Genomic DNA, 17,538 nt, shown 5'->3' with positions numbered 1-17,538 from the left:
ATGTACTTGCCATTCCAGCACATCCAGGTCAGGGCTTCTTAAACTGTTTACCTAGAAAGCTATTTGTGCCTGAGAAAATTTTGCACGATCCTGGCTAGATAGATATATAAAATAACCTACAAATCAAACATTCACTGATAGTAAGTGATGAATTTATTTTAAGCTGGTTGTAGTAGCACCGTCTTTTTTTTTTCTTTTTCCCAAGACAGGGTCCTTGGTTGTCCTGGCACTTGTTTTATAGACAAGGTTGTCATAGAGATCTGCTTGCTTCTGTCTCCCCAATGCTGGGAATAAAGGTGTGTGCCACAACTGTGCTGTATAGTGGCACAGTCTTGTAATCCCAACTTTATGGGAGGCTGAGGCAGGAGGATCACAGATTCTGGGCCAATCTGTTCTTCAGATGAATTGAGAACAGCTTGGGAAACTCAGTGAAATCCCCATCTGAAAACAAAAACGAGAAGAGTATGGGGTACACTCGGTAGTGACAGCTTGTTTAGCATACAGAAGGCCCTGGGTTGGATCTCCATAATCACAAGAAAGGTCTTAGAAAAATTGTTAGGTATAAATGAAATATTATCATTTATTGAAGACTAAATAAAACAAATTTGTATCCTAATGAAATTGATGCATTTGTTTGAATAACACAGTCAAATTTAAAGATAAAGTGGTTTGATACTTATACATTGAAGAATAACAATGGGAAAATATTAAAAATATTTTTCCATAATCAACCTTCATGTTTCTATGAAGCAAAAAACCTGGGATATACAATGAAAACACAGCAGTTCATAATGCAGTCAGAATGGGTTAGTGGGCAAAGGTTTTTGCTGTTAAGCCTGATGACCTGAATTTGATACCCAGGAAAGGACTGGCTCCTGCAAGTTGTCCTTTGATCTCTACATACAGTTAAAAAGTAATGAACATTAGTTTCAAATCTGAGTGGAGGTGTTGTGGCAGAATTTACTGGTAAACCTGAGCAGTGCAAAGTGCTTGTACTGCGTGTTCAGAATGAAGTCTGCAGTGAAGACACAATGCAGTATGGATAAATGCTTCCAGAAAGTCTCAAATTCATTATGGTTTTGAAAAAAATTTGGTCCTTGTATGCTCAAAACCTTTTACTGTTCCCCATTTTTATTGTCTGTCTGTCTGTCTGTCTGTCTCTCTCTCTCTCTCTTTCTCTCTCTATATATATATCTATTTTATTACATCCTAGCCAAAATTTTCCTTCCCATCTCTCCTCCCATTCTCTCCCCCTGATTCCTCTGTCTCCACTCTCCAATCCACTCCTCCTTTTTCTGTTCAGGAAAGGGCAGGTTTTCCCATGGATATCAACCAAATACAACATAAAGTTGTAGTAAGAAGCTGGACAGTGGTGCACATGCTTTTAATTCTAGCACTTGAAAGGCAGAAGCAGGGTGGATCTCCGTGAGTTCAAGGCCACCCTGGTCTATAGAGCTAGTTATAGGACAGGCTCCAAAGTTATAGAGAAACCCTGTTTCAAAAAACAAAAACAAAACCCAAGAAAACCCCAAAATGGCTTGCAAGTTGCAGTAAGTCTAAGCAACTCCCCATGTGTTAAGATTGGAAAAGGTGACTCAATATAAGGAGTAGGGTCCCAAAAGTTAGTAAAAGAGTTAGAAACAGACCACTGTTAGGAGTCCCACAAGGGGACCAAGCTACCCAACTGTCACATATATGCAGAGGGCCTAGGTTAGTTCCATGCAGGCTCCCTGGTTTTCAGTTCAGTCTCTGTGAGCCCCTGTGTGCCCAGGTTAGTTGATTCTGTGGGTTTTCTTGTATGTGGTGTCCTTGACTCCTCTGGCTCCTACAGTCCTTTCTTCCTCTTTTCTGAAGAATTCCCTGAACTCTCCCTAATGTTTGGCTGTAGGTCTGCATCTGTTTCCATCAGTTATTGGATGAAGCATCTCTGATTGTAATGGTCTGTCCTGTCCCTTTAAGATATAAGCCCTGCCCACTCCCTCCCCAATCTGATGAGGCAAGTGGATCTTTTTCTGCTTCCAGACTGAGTTCTTTCTCTTTTTTCTGACTCTTTCCCAAAGAGATAGCTTCTCCTCTTCTCTTCTTCCTCCTCTGTCTTTCTCTGTTTCTCTCTCTCTCTCTCTCTCTCTCTCTCTCTCTCTCTCTCTCTCCCTCTTCCTCTCCCTCTCTCTCTCCCTCTCCCTTCCTCTCTCCTTTCCTTTCTATAACCCACGAAATAAATATCCAACCTCACTCTATATGGTGTGTCTATCTGTCTCTGTCTCTCACCCACTGCAGCTCCTTGTAGGATCGGATGTCTCTCACCTGCTAATGGCTTCCTGTCTGTGACCTGCTGTTTCTCGTGGCCCACTGCCTGATACTGCCCCTCAGAGAATGGCACCATTTTATTTTTATCATTACATTGGTGCTCATGACTTGGCCATCTTCTTTCCATGTTCTCTCCCTTCCACAACTGGACCAGCTGAGGACACATGGAACCCTGTGCTCAGGAACTGGGTATCTTCCTGAGCACTGACTGTTACGCAAACCAATGTCTTCAGTGATGAGTTTTCCCCTTCCAGTCAGCTTAGCCGTTTCTCTGAACCTGAGGAATTAACTGTTGAGCTTCTGGCAATCCTATGGTGTTCCTAGAAATGGGGGGATTACCCCAATTACAGTCTTCATGGCTACAGTTGAACCCTTTGCTGACATTCATCTCTGATTGCCTCCCATAGCTAAAAATGTGATCGGACTGCCTGGGATGGTCCTCCCACACTAGCACTGCATGCACAGAGAAGTGCATTCCCTTTGCGGCCCGGAGTTCCTCGAGTTGTTTTTTTTTTTTTTTCTTTTTCCTTTTCTTTTCTTTTAGACCATTCGTAAGTGGTCCCCACCATGAGAGACTGCTTGAAGTAGTTTCTAGCCTGTCTGGCTTCCAAGTTGCCCAGATTGGGGCTAGTTGGGCTTCATCAACAACCTGTGTGAAGAGAGAAGACGTTCTTCTACAGGCCTTGTGGTGTTTGTTCACTGATTTTGTGGGTTTTCACATTTTCAGCTATGGAATATAATCCCTCAAACTATCAACCACCTGCCTGTAAATGTTCTGCTGGTGTCCCACTGGCTCCGCTTTTCCTCAAACTATCCTTGCCACTGCTACCACTGGTCCCACCGAAACCAACAAGATTAGTCGAATCCATGAGGCAGCTGTTTTCAATTCCAGCCTTTGCTCCTCACTGCAGCTTGTGGTGCGGCAGCTTGGTGACAGGGTGGATCACACCTCTAGGTCTCTCTTGTTATTATATTTAAAATTCCCACAACTCAAAAACAAAACAAAACAAAACAAAACAAAAAACAAACCCATGGCTTCTCGATACAACACGTGACTGTGGTCATTTTGACTGAAGTCAGGTGACCTCCCCACTATCTTAACTGAGGGCCCAGTCAGGTGGCCATGTCCCACCATCTTTACTAAGGCATTCCCTGCTTGGTTCCCTGGAGCTGACTCTGTTACATTTGTGTTTTGTGCAGTGGCATGCCTTTGGTAGGGCCACTAAGAGCATCCACTTCACCAGTTCCTGTTCACGATGTGTGTGTGTACATACATGTAACTTAAATGCACCTATGTTTACTGTTAAATGTTATAATTGTCTGTTCATTGTATCTCATTACAGACTACAAAGCAATAAGTCTCATGTTTTAAATTGGCATGTACTTTTAAGTCTCTTATTAAAATACAGCATATTGAATCCAACCCTGCTTTAAAATATACTAAGCTGTTCTCTACTATTGTCAGTTCTACCATTATCCTTCTATTGGAAGCAGTTCTTTTCTTCTTTCTGACTTTCACAGGTATAAATCTTACCTGTTAAGTTGAGAGCCTTCACAGGTATAAATCTTACCTGTTAAGTTGAGAGCCAGTATGGTCAAGCTTGGACCCAGCTCTCCAGGGAGATTCTATAACTTACCTTAACTATACCCAGTAAACAGCCCTCAACTACTCAGAGATCTGGGGAATATGGCACTTAAATGCTTAATTATTAAAAAAAAAACTTTTCATAACAAAAAGAAACAGGTTGGCTCCTAGAAGCACTCTACTTCTTCCAAAGAAGACAGAAGACAGATGGGCACAGAACAACGTCCTTCCACACTTCATCTCAACTGCCAAGTGCTGACCACTGGGAAAAACTGCCTTTCACCTAAACTGAAGCTCTCCAGACAGTGGACAGAATCACTGCAGCCTAGCTTCTCAGGTCAAAGTAAGTTTGTCTTCCTACAGAGTTCTTAGCCCACAGGATCTTCTAAAACCTGGCAGGCCCTGTGCTAAACAGCAAAAGGCAAATACAACCCTCAACAACAACGGAGGACCCTGAGGAGGGGTTCTAGTAGCCAACCAATAAGTTGTCTGTCAGTTTTAAATCAATAACTCAAGTAAAATTTTATCATTCTCAAAGATCTCTGATGCAGTTTGACAGCTGAGAGGTTTTTTTTTTATCAGTTTAGAAGGACAGCCTCACCAAACAAATTTCAATAAACTACAAGTTCACAAATTTCTTTCTCATGCTGCCTTTCATAGTCATAAAAATACTTTTCATTATGCAAAAATATCTGTCACAGTCACTCTGACACAATATGCCACTGTCTAAAACTTACATTTTCACAAATCTAAAGAATTCTTGTGAGTTCCAGGGAGCTGAATTAGAGGATCCACTTTAAACAGGTCAGATACATCGCTCTCAATTCCCTGGTCCTACACACATGATGGTTGAAAGTTAAACAAGCTACAATCTGCCACATAAAGATCAAAGAAGATTAAATAACACCTAAGATCCTCCGAGAGCCTAGACTCGAGCACAGCGCCTCCTCTTGCCAACAGAGCATTAGCTCCTAGGGATGTTACTCTAGATCCCCAGAGTTAATGCATTGTCCATCTTATGTGGTCTGCTCCCACCTCCTAGGCTACCATGGAATAAATCTCATGGCTGGTTAAATGGCCAGTGGTAAGTTAGACCTTTCTAAAACAGCTTTGCCAATCATCTGAGAGTTCTAAGGACAACTTCCTGTAATCTGTAGCTCTCCTAATAGCAAGTCCTGCCTGTGCTGTGTGTCATACATCTCCACATGAGTTAATGATTATCATAATACATACATACAGGCAATCAGACATATGTTACAGGATGTTTGTTTACACTGTGTGAAGATGTGTGAAAAACTTTGACAAGTATACTACTTACCAGCATAGGGGCTTGGAGATTAGAAAAGTTAGTAAAGAGAATGTAGATGGGAGTGAAAATAATAAAACAGAAACAGGATAGTACCAGGAGGGAGTTCCAGTGAATATCGAAATTCTCCCACGTTTAATTTTCCACACACTTTTATACCCCAATACAACAGGAGGGAGAAGGCAAAAGACTGCTTTAACATGATACAAAGGACAACTATCAAGTCATTAATCATTGAGAAAAACATTCTGTTGTTTAGGCAGTGAACCCACTCTAGAACAAGCATTCTACAGGCAGCTACTCCCTAGGTCAAACCTCTAAACTCAAAAGAAGGAGCAGAAGTATGCTAGAATTCTCTGACCTTTGGTCATGGTGGAGTGGATGAATCAACTTGTATGGGCCATCTCAATGTCCAAAACACCAAGTGACCACACCCTAGGCCAGGGTGTGTAGACACAGTTGTTGGCAACAACTTTGAACAAAGCTAAAACTCTCTGACCTTTAGACAAGGTGGAAATAGGCTCACATTTTTGGGCCTTGACAATGTGTCATTGTGATTCATTTAATAAAAAGCTGAATGGCCAATAGCTAGGCAGGAGAAAATAGGTGGGACTTCCAGTGAAAGAGAGGAACTCTGGAAAGAAGGGAGGTAGACAGACACCAGGAAGACACAGAGGAAGTCAGATGTACAGAATGAAAGAGGGGTGAAAAGTCACATGACAGAATGTAGATTAATAGGAGCAGGTTAAATGAGTTATAATAACTAGTTGGGAACAAGCCTAAGTTAGAGGCCAAGCTTTTATAATTAACAATAACTATCTACATCTACAAAAGAAAGTCCAACTGCATTCTGGCACTCTAATGAGTGACACAGACACACAGAGGGAGAAGTCACACCAGCTAATGCTGCTGTAGTTGCTACCTGGGCCTCTCCGTGAGCACTCACCACAGTTGGCTGCCATTTGTGGGGACTCTGTCATTTTTATAGTTTTGGAAGGTGTTTGCTCTATACTTCCTGTTTACTCAGGTAATAGTATATCCTTCTCAGGTCTCTGATGGGGTTGAAGACTAGATAGTTAAAATTTCACAGTTTTCCTTGTTACCAATTCAGAAAAGAAACTTATATGAGAGTTGTAAAGTTTATGAGGTTGAAAAACATAAAAACTTATTTTTTTATTTAAGAAAATGTTTTAAAGTGTGAAAAAATTCTTAGGTTGGTAATATGTTGTAATAGAAAGAGGTTTAGGTATAAAACTTTGGACTAATCAAAGATAGAATAGATAATATTTTCTTTGAATTTGCCAAATGCTAATGGGCCAGACATTGTGAGTATAATTCTTATCTGATAATTATTTTTATTGTATACAGATTTACTGTGTTAAAGTTAAAATCTTTCCTTTTTACTTAGACAAAAAGGGGGAAATGTAATTTTTACCTGATAACCGTTTTCTTTTTTCATTCTCTACATCTGACTTCCTCTGTGTTTCACTGGTGTCTCTCTATCTCTCTTCTTCCCAGAGTTCCTCTCTCTTTCCAGAAGTTCCATCTATTCTCTCCTGCCTAGCTATGGGCCAGTGAATGTCTTATTAAATGAATCACAATGACATATCTTCACACAGTGTAAACAAATGCCCTATAACACACACATACACACATATATAGTGTTAACTTAATGGCCCTGGCAGTCAGACTTGACTTTGGTGGTAAAATTTAATTTTATGTGAAAATTCAAGAAGTCAATGCCTGTCTCTCCTCCTTTCACACTCCACATTCTTACTTAAACATGTCTTGGGAAGTTGAAGTCATCTTAATGGACCCCCATTCTTTGTAGGGCCTATAGGGTGGTGATATTATTAGAACAGCCACAAGATTTTTTTAATTAATTAATTTATTTGTTTATAAAAATTTCCACTTCCTCCCCTCCTCCCCATACCCTCCCATTCCCCCCACTCCCTCTCCTCCTCCCTCCCACTCCCTCTCCTCCTCCCTCTCTAGTCCTAAGAGCAGTCAGGGTTTCCTGCACTGTGGGAAGTTCAAGTTTCTCCCCTCTCCCTCCAGGTCTAGGAAGCAGGCACAAGAATTTTAAGATCATGTTGACCCTTGGGCTGACTAAGTTCCACCTCTTCCTAGTCCTGACAAAAGCAGGCTAGTTGGTTTCTGCATGTTCAGGGACTCTCAGAAGAAGGAGTGGAAGTGTGTGTGATTCCAATGAATATCTTACTATAATAGAAGGAGTTTGCCTAGGAAGCATGGTGTGGTTAAATCCTATCCAGAATCTATCCAGGAAGTATCCATGTACAAAGTTTTACATAATGGGAAATACCTTACATTTAAAATTCCTTAGTAACCTCATCATTTTAAAGACCATGGTTCACAGTAACTGAAGACTGAGATTGTGCCATGCCCACAGGGTAGTGTCACTTTCCTTGGCATATCAGCTACGCTTCCTGTTGATGTGACAATATCTGGGGAGAAGCAACATAAGGGAAGTAGGATTTTTTTCCAGTGTGAAACTGGAACGGATATTGTCTATCATGGTAGGAAAGGCATGACAATGGAAGTGTCAGGTAGCTAGCCACCCACATCGTCCTGCAGTCAGGCAACGGAATGGGGACAGGAAGTGTGCCAGGGCTATAGAACCATTGCTTAGTCCCTACCAGCTGTGATATATCTCCTGAGTTTTCATACTTTCTAAAACAGTGTCGTGAGTGGGGGATCAAGTATTTAAATGCATGAGCCTATGGGGGGATGTGCTGGTTACTTTTATATCAATCTGACATAAACTAGAGTCCTTGGAGAGAAGGGAACTTCAATTGAGAAAATGTCTCCGTAAGATCAGACTGCAGGGAAGAAGGTAGGGTGTTTCTTAATTGATCATTGATATTGGAGGACCCAATCCATTTTGGGAGAGACCACTCTGTGCTGGTGGTCCTGGATTCTTTAAGAAAACATGGTGAGCAAGCCAGTCAGTAACACTCCTTCATGGCCTCTACATCAGCTACTGCCTCCAGGTTCCTGCCCTGTTTGAGTTCCTGTCCTAACTTTCTTCAATGATGAAAAGTAATGTAGAAGCATAAGACAAATAAACCCTTTCCTCCTCCCCAGCATGCTTTTGGTTATGGTGTCTCATCACAGCAATAATCACACTAAGACAGGGGACATTTCATATTTAAACCACAACTGCCCCTTGTCAGTCAAAACTGATAGAAATGAATAGTGCCACAAAGGTACAAGCATAGGCAGATACCACAGTCAGAGCTTGCCAGAATTCTGTTGTAATAAGATATTGGTGGGATAACACACACTTCCATCTCCTTTTCTGTTGCTTGGTGCTTGCAGAATTCTGAAATCTGCTCCCTTAGGTTGTCAAGGTTACTGCCCTCACTCACCAGAGCCAACACATCCCATTGAAAGGTCTTGCTCTTTGCTCTGACACTCTTAACTTCTGCTGCTAGGGAAGCAATCAGTCAAATATCACCCAGCATATGTGTTGTAATTAATCACAGGGAGCTTGGGGGAAAACATCAAAGGAAAGTAAGTCTCCAGCTGTGGCAAGAAGTCCTATGTCACAGCAAGCTGAAACGACTGCTCTTCTGCCTCACTTTAACTAAAATAATGTAAGACAGGAGATCTTCTTTAGTTGAACCGTTTCCTAACACTCACACAGTACTGTGTAAACCATTGGAAGCAACTACAAAACAAAATTCACAGACTCCTACAAATCTCACAGTCCAACAGATAATGAAAATGTGGAACCCATGTAGCTGTATGATATACATGATGCCAGCTTATAAATGTGTCTGACTTGGGGAAAATCCTTTTCTAAAGTAATAGTTAACAAAAGTAGACTGTCCAGACTATATAAAGACCTCCTACAATAGAATATAACACAAATGATAAAAACTCAGAGACAGATATTGGGGTTAAAAGTTGAAGATCAGAAAAGCAAATCCGGCAGTCACTAGAGAAATCTTACCTCTACCAAGGCTGGGTGACTGCAAACTGGGCTTTGAGCCTCTGCCTCCTCTCATCTTATATCTTCCTGTAGAGCAGAGATTACAGGTGTGAGACTCCCTAGTACTGGGGTTAAGGTGTGAGCCACCACCATCTGGTTCTGTTTTTGCATTGATCTTGTATAGCTCAGGGTGACCTTGAACTCAAAGAGATCTATCTGCCTGTCTCCCAAGTCCTGGGATTAAAGGTGTGTGACACCACTGCCTGGGATCTAATGGCTTAGTTTTACCCTCTGATCCTCAGGCAAGCTTTATTATTTAAAATAAAATATCACTATATTTCACCCTTTTGTCTAAAATTATAAAAGGAAAGTTATAACTAATATATACAACAAAACTATATACAATAAGTACAATAACTATACACAATATATACAGGCAATAAATATCTCAACAATGTCTAGTTCATTTGCATTTGACAAATTCAGAGAAAACATTCCATATCTATCCTATCTTGTGAGTTCAATATCTTCCACCTAATTTACTTTCTACCATAACTTGCTTTCTGAGTCTGGTAAACAAGGAAACTATAACTATAACTATCTAGTCTTTAACTCTTTCAGAGATCCAAGAAGGAAATAGTATTAACTGAGTAAACAGGAAGTGTGAGCAAGCAAGCGACTTCCAAAATTGCGAGAAATGACAGAAACAGCTGGCTGCCTGCATAGTCACCCAAAGTTCCTCTGCAATATTGTGGCATCCATGTTTGGCCTACAGACCTGGAATATCTGACAGACATTTCTGTGAAGCAGGATATTCTGAAGGGCTATCTCTCCTTGTCTTGACAATGTTTGGCAGTCACTTTTTTGTGTGTCCTGCTTGTTTAATTTAGGACAGCAGGTTATCAGCTATTGAGGCAAGGACATTTTCTTACCCAGTGGCTTACTTGTGCCACAAAGACAGTGAAATCCATGTGGCGTGTCTTTGATGCCCATTATCTTCTCTGAAGTAAATTGGTGCTGCCAGGAGCAGACATGCCTAATTGTCATAATAAAAGGAAAAAGAACCTATGATATTAAAACATATTAAATGCCATATTTTATAGATCTCTAAAATGTCTGAAGATGACCTCTCTAAAGTATATCAATGTTTAACCTTGAAAACATACCTAATGTGACTACAAGTTCAATTGTAATAGGTGACCAGTTACTAACCTGCATTTCCTTATTATCCTCAACAGTTGGTAATAATAACTTTCAAGGACTAGAAATTTGCATTACATTGTTAATGAGGTATATAGGTACAATACCTTGAACAAGATTAGAAATGTATGTACAGTCTGTTTTAATAAAATTAATCTCACATTTGTATCAATATACAAAATTTGTATACAATATACAGAAATTCAATCCAATGTAAAGCATTTAAAATTAGCAGTTGCTTTTTAAACAGAAGATTCAATGAACTACCTCTTTATCTTATCGTATCTATACCTCCTTTTCTTTTTTTAAAACAAGAACCTTGAATCTAATTTCCTTTGTTAAGCCTTTTTGCTCATGGTTCCCTGCAGAAAACTGATAGAGATTCAAACCTAAAATCATGTACAGGAAGGTAGATGAAACATTTTTCTAGTATTAGTTAACACTCTGTATGACCATTATTATCATGATAAAACTTTAATATCTATCTATCTATCTATCTATCTATCTATCTATCTATCTATCTATCTATCTATCAATCTATCTATCTATCTTATACCTTAAGAAAAACTGTTAAAGAGTCAATATAAAATCAAAGGATTTTGAGAATAGTGGCAATAAAATAGTCCTTAAATATTTGTTTTTTTTTTCTGTTCCATATCAGGTGGCTCTTCTGACATGATTCAGAGATTTTGGATTTCACTTTAATAAGCATGCTTTGGTTTAGAAAAAAGAGAGCCACACTCCAACTCCAAATTTTTAATTTTTAATTAGACTGTTTAAATTAATCAGATCATCAGAACCTATTCCATAGATGTGAAATGTCTCCTAGTAATCTTTGGAAATCATGAAGAGTCTGCAATCAGTCTCTCACAATTTGCACTTTTTGGGGTCTAATCTTTTGTAAACCTATTTTATAGCCTAAATGTTTAACAGAATCTCCTCTTTGGAATTTTTCAGGAGCAATTTGTAATCTCCAACATGGCAAAATTTTCCTTACTTCTTCAAACATTTTTTTCTGAAGTATCTACCACGGAACCAGATAGCAAAATGTCATCCATGTAATGGTAAACTATAGATTCAGGAAATTGCTTGTGTATCATTTCCAATGGCTGACTTGCAAAGTTTTGGCACAGGGTGGGGATATTTAACATTCCCTGTGGGAGAATCTTCCACTGCTATCTCTTAGCCGGTTGAGAGTTACTGTAAGTAGGAACTGTGAAGGCAAATTTTTCTATCTTTTTCCTGTAAAGGTATAGTGAAGAAACAATCTTCTAACTATAAGTTAGAAGTAACTATAAGAGGCCATCCTTTAGGAAATATGGAAGGCAAAGGAATGCCAGACTGTAGAAAGCATATTGGCAGAATCATCTTATTTTTAACAGTTCTCAGATCTGCTACCACTCTTCATTTCCCAAAGGGCTGGTTGATTCTTCAATATTCTGATGAAATTGTTCTTATATCTGCACCTGTGTCTACAGACCTTCAATGACAACATCATTTATTCATATTTTTAATTTTGGTTTTTGTTCATTTATATAAGTTTGCCAAAATACTCACTTTATGGTTTCTCCTGAATTTTTTGTTCTTTCTTCTATAACTGTTCTATTATCCACAGCAGTATGGTTTCTTGCTACAGGCATTAGGTTCTTTAATTGTTCAAGGAAGGAATTTCCTCTATGATGATAGGAAATGACTGAACCAGATTTGACATAGGGGCCTGCAAGAGGCTCCACATGGAGTTTCCCAATGACAGAGGGTTACCATGAATATTTATTGTTGATCTACATTCCCTTAATGCAACCCTTGTCTTTGCCACATGTTCCACGTAATTCGGAAGGGAGAGGTATTCTGAATGGATTATTCTTAGAAAAAACATTGTTTCTAGTAATTGCTGTAGCATGAGGGCCAGCTTGTTGGGGTATCTGTTCCCACCCGGTACCCCACAACCGGCAAGTCCCAGAGAGAATCAACCACACAGAGATCTCTATAAGTTATAAAGATGATTGGCCCATTAGGTCAGGCTACTTATTAGTTCTTATAACTTATATTAATCCATTATCATTATCTATGTTAGCACATGGCTCAGTACCTTTTCCAGCGGGGCAGCTTACATCTTTCCTCTCCGGTGGTCTGGGCAGAACTGCGAAGGGAGCTTCCTGCTTTCCAGAATACTCCCAGTCTCTTTGCTCCACCTCTACTTCCTGTCTGGCTTTCCCACCTGCCTGCCTGGCCAATCAGTGTTTTATTAAAATATGATTAACAGAATACAGACAATTCTTCCACACCAAATTGCCTGTCTACAATCCCTTTTAAGGTGACATGTTTGCCATAATTATATCATTTGACATTTCAATTTTTCCTAAAACCTCTGGAAATTACCTCTCCTATTCATGCATCATCATGTTCATGAGATTCAATATTAACTATATCTCAAATATATAGTTATTTCTCCAATGATTTTGACTTGCCTTTAATGGCCTAATTATCTTTTCTTTGCATAGAGAACTGGCATTTTCAAAATCCAAAGTTTCAGTTATTATTTATCTAGCTTCTGAATTTGGTGTTATTCTATTTACTATTCAAATCAATTTTTGTAAGAAATCAGTAAAGACTTCTTTTGGGCCCTATATAACTTTAGTAAATGACTCAACTTATTTCCTATTTCTCCAATTCTGTCCCAAGAATTCAAAGCTGCTGCACAGCATAAATCCAGGGTGTGGACATCATATATAGCTTGCTTTTTGATAGTAGTATATCCTCTGTCTCCAAGAATTTGTTCTTGGGAGATTTCCCTATCTCTACTTTTACTCTGTTGTTCAATAATCTTAGCCTCTTTTCTGAACCAGGTTGTCATCATCATCATCATCATCATCATCATCATCATTTATGCCCCAGCAATGCTTAAGCATGTATGGGCAGCCCATTTATGGCGGTTCTCTAGTTGTTCCTATCCTGGGCAGTCCTAGATGCTTGTGTTATTGTCATTCTCAAGGTTCTATAATCTTCCTTTATGTTGTCTATCCAGCATTTCTTGGGTCTTCCTCTTCATCTTATCCCATGTACTCCTCTGAGCAGTGCTATTTTTGGGTGTCTGTGGTCATTTATTCTCATAACATGACTAAAGTATTTCAAGAACCATTGCTGTATCCTGTAGTTTTTGTCCTTCTCTAGATGGAGATGTTTCTTAATGTCATCATTGTGCAGTCTATCTCTGTATGTGACACTAGAATCCTCCTGAGACATGCCATCTCAAACACATTCAGCTGCTGTTCTGAGGAGTGTTTCATTGTCAGATTTTGGAGCTGTAAAGAAGTCAGCTCAAGACAAGTGTCTCATATACTTGCAATTTTGTTGTTGTTATGTCTTTTATTGACTAAACCTTTCCTAGTGCCTGGAACTTAGCCCTTGCTATCCCAATTTGCCTCTGTATGTCTGAAATAGTTTTTTCGTTTGAACTGAGGTTTCCTCCTAGATAGACAAAGTTGACTGTTTGCTTGAGGTTCTGATTCTTTATTACAATGTTAAAATCCTGTGCGCTCTTCCCACATGTTGTATCTCAGTCTTCTCGATGTTTACTTTCATACCAAGATTTTCACCGACTTCTACCACCCAATTTACTGTGGCATGGAGCTAATTTGGACTTTCAGCAAGTAGTGCTGTATTGTCAGTGAAACACAAGTTGTTGATTTTCACACCACCTACCTGTATACCTGTCTCCTTATTGCCTAGGGATGTTGCTATTATTAATTCCAGGCCTGTATTAAAGAGTAGTGGTAAGAGGATGCATCCCTGCAACACTCCTACGATTATCTTAAACTGATCACATAGTTCTCCATGGACTTTGACTGATGCAAAGGTATCTTTATAGACATTTTTCTTTAGGTACCTGTAGAACCTCATCGTTTCCCAAAGTCTTTTCCTCCAAATACTATTGAATGCCTTCCTGAAGTTTCTGTAACACATATATAAGATATTCTTTCATTTAATTGCTCCGTTTTCAAACTGTCTAGCATATTATCATACAGAGACCCAAATATTTCCATTGTAATGGTTTTTCCAATTTTTTTTTAAATGTGGGAAAGAATTCTCTTTTAACTAATTTCTCCCTTTAAGAATTCCCAACTGTTTTACCAAATATACTGATGATGCTGATGATGTGAGGTCGATTGCTGCTGCGTAGAACAGTAAAAGCCTGACTGGATTTTAAGACAGCTACCTACTTTGGCAGTAGCCTGAGAAGAGGGTTCAGAGAGAACCAGCAATCCACGGTGGAGAGATAGAAAAGGAGAAGGGAGAGAGAGAGAGAGAGAGAGAGAGAGAGAGAGAGAGAGAGAGAGAGAGATATGTCTGAAAAGCTGAAAAGCACACAGGGGATTGGGAATTGTTCAGAAAAATCATGTGTGTTGGGGGACTGCCTGAAGGCTACAACAGAAAAATCCCAAACTTGCTCAGAGGCTTAAATTAAAGAAAGCCTCGATAGGTGGTGTGGTGTTGGAGTCCCACATGCAGCTCTGGCCTGTGCCAGTGGCTTTTTCATGAATTCATACCCAGAGACAGAACTTCTCTTGAACTTCAAGCTGAGGATCAGAAAAGCAAAGCAGCCAACCACTAGAGAGTCTTACCTCTACCAAGGCTGGGCACTGCAGACTGAGCTCTGAGCCTCTGTCTCTTCTCATCTTATATTCTCCTTTGGTGCTGGGATTAAAGGTGTGTGACCTCCTAGTACTGGGATTAAAGGTGTGAGCCGCTATCACCACCCGGATCTGTTTCTGCATTGATCTTGTGTAGCCCACAGTGTCCTAGAACTTACAGAGATCCACTTGCCTCTGTCTCCCAAATCCTGAGATTAAAAATGTGAGATTAAAGTGTCTTAGTTTATGCTCTGATATTCAGCAAGTTTTATTCATTAAAACACAAATAAAATATCACTATAATAGAACAACAACAATAAATGCAATTGAGCATCAGCAAAATACACTAAAGGATTTCATATGCAGATGATAGAAAAACATGAACACAAGGAACTACAAACCAAAGTGACAACAGCTCACGACCTCACATACATCAGTGATGCTGAAATTAAAAGACAGAAAAAAGTGGTGAAGACAGTAGCCCAGGTATTTTGGGACTAGAAGGGCAAGAAGGGTGAGCAGGTGGCTCACAAGCATAGAGAACTGAAACTGTTCTGTAGGTGATGGGCATACACACACCATGCATTTCTCAAAACCTAGAGGTTATGCAAAAACAAATGTGAACACAGGGAAAGGACTGGACTTCCAATGCTAGTAACATTGTAATGTTGCTCTGATGCTCATGAAAGACCCCTCTGATTCAAGCTATTGTTGGCGTGAAAGACCATGTGAATCTGGAGAAGGTAGATGAAAGCTCTCTGTATCATCCACTTAATAGTTCACGAATCTAAGACTATTATAAAATTGAAGTCTGTAAGCAAAGCGTGGTGGGATATGCTTATAATTCCAGCACTTGGGAGATGAAAGCAGGAGAATTGCAAATTCAAGGTCATCTCAGATTATATAGTGAGACTGTCTTAAATAATACAAAGTAATGATGTTAACAACAACAACAAACAAAAACGGGCAAGGTGTCAGGGAAACCGATTCATTCATGTACTGCTGGTGGGGATACAAATGTACCAAACTTACTGACACTTTTCTTATCAGCAGTGACACTCTCTGCTGTTCTGATATTGTATAATGAAGTATTTCAAGATTTTTGGGCACTGCTTAAGCAGGATTTTCTGAATGAGTGACGTAGTGTGTGACCAAGCCATGCACAGCTGAAACCCATTTAAAATATACATGGAGTTGGTATGGTGGCATATACCTTCAATCCCAACACTTGGGAGGCAGAGGTAGGAAGATCTCTGTGAGGGAGGGAGGGAAGCGGAAGAAAGGAAAGGGGAGAAGAGGAAGGGAGTAAAGAGGGGAAGGGAGGAGAGGAGAGGTAAGAAAGAGAAAATGCACATGGACTTTACTGGATAGAGCATAAAATTTGACCCTGTAGTTTCAGATTCTAATTGCATCTGACCTTTAAAAATTAGCCATTTAACTTTTTAAAAATATGCTCATTGACTTGCAAAGGCTCTTCAACTGGAACTCCCCTTTGTTTTACATTTCTGCAAGGTCAGTTTTTCAGGTCCTACAAGACAGCATACCCCAACAGCCTGCTTTAAGAAACACAGCAGGAAATCATGTATTAAGGTAGACATCAGAGATTTGCAAAAAGAAATCTAAACTAACATCTGTATTTTGACAAATGTGTGATGGTCCACTAAATATATCTCATAATGAGATTGTGTGTGTTCGTGCATGCGTGTGTGTGTGTGTGTGTGCGTGTGAGCGTGCGTGCTGAGGCTTCAGCTGGAACCCTCACATTTATATTAGGAAAGCACACCCCAGGAGAATGCCTTCTTTCTGTTTGTTTAGTTTTTAGATACAGACTCTCACTCTGTAAACCAGGTTGGCCTCAAACTCAGAGATCCAACTACCTCTGCCTTCCAAGTGCTGAGATTAAAGGTGTGACAAAAAAAAAATAGCTGGACCGTGGTGGTGCACTTGGGAGGCAGAGGCTCTGTGAGTTCGAGGCCAGCCTGGTCTACAGAGCTAGCTCCAGGATAGGCTTCAAAACTACAGAGAAACCTTGTCTTGAAAAATCAAAAATAAAAAAAGCTGTGGGCCATCACGCCCAGTACCAGAATTTATTCTTATTCTTCATTCCTTTTTTTTTTAAATGTATGTATGTGTTGTCTGTGTGTTTGCTCTACATGTGTGTAGGTGCCCACAAAGGCCAGAAGAGGGCATCAGATCTTCTAGAGCTGAAGTTATACACTGGGAGCCTGACTCTAGTCTGCTGGCAAAACAAGTGCTCAACCACTGAGCCCTCTCAGCCCTTGTCCTTTTAATAACCAAAAATGAAATTTAAGATGATCTCACCATGAGTTCCTCTAGATGCCAATATTGATCAGGGAACACACATAAATAAAAGTTCTTCTGGGTCCGGTGAGAACCATAAGTTGTATCTTAAGTTTTGATCACCATTCTTAAGAGATCCATGAAACAAAAATATAGATCCTGTAACCTATAGTCAGACTTTCTTTGGACCACCGGCTCCTAAATAACGACACAGAGACTTTCTATTAATTATGAAAGCTTGGCCTTACCTTAG

At 39.8% G+C, this 17,538-nt stretch overlaps 2 long non-coding RNA genes across 2 annotated transcripts in view; one reads left to right on the top strand and one right to left on the bottom strand.

Annotated features, from left to right (window-relative positions):
* Nucleotides 1-4,390, top strand: part of LOC148120044 (uncharacterized) — a 16,118-nt gene extending 11,728 nt beyond the window's left edge. Inside the window, exon 3 of the long non-coding RNA XR_015734736.1 lies at nt 4,046-4,390. This is a non-coding gene — a long non-coding RNA (uncharacterized LOC148120044). The remainder of the gene's footprint in view (nt 1-4,045) is intronic.
* LOC148120043 (uncharacterized) overlaps nt 1-17,538 on the bottom strand; it is a 19,472-nt gene extending 1,934 nt beyond the window's left edge. Inside the window, exons 1-4 of the long non-coding RNA XR_015734735.1 lie at nt 17,307-17,538; nt 12,443-15,193; nt 10,086-10,189; nt 9,175-9,240 (exon numbers count right to left, since the gene is read on the bottom strand). This is a non-coding gene — a long non-coding RNA (uncharacterized LOC148120043). The remainder of the gene's footprint in view (nt 1-9,174; nt 9,241-10,085; nt 10,190-12,442; nt 15,194-17,306) is intronic.

This window comes from Myodes glareolus, chromosome 13, assembly GCF_982192425.1.
Source record: "Myodes glareolus chromosome 13, mMyoGla1.1, whole genome shotgun sequence".
NCBI lineage: Eukaryota > Metazoa > Chordata > Mammalia > Rodentia > Cricetidae > Myodes > Myodes glareolus.
This window is presented reverse-complemented; position numbering and strand designations above follow the sequence as displayed.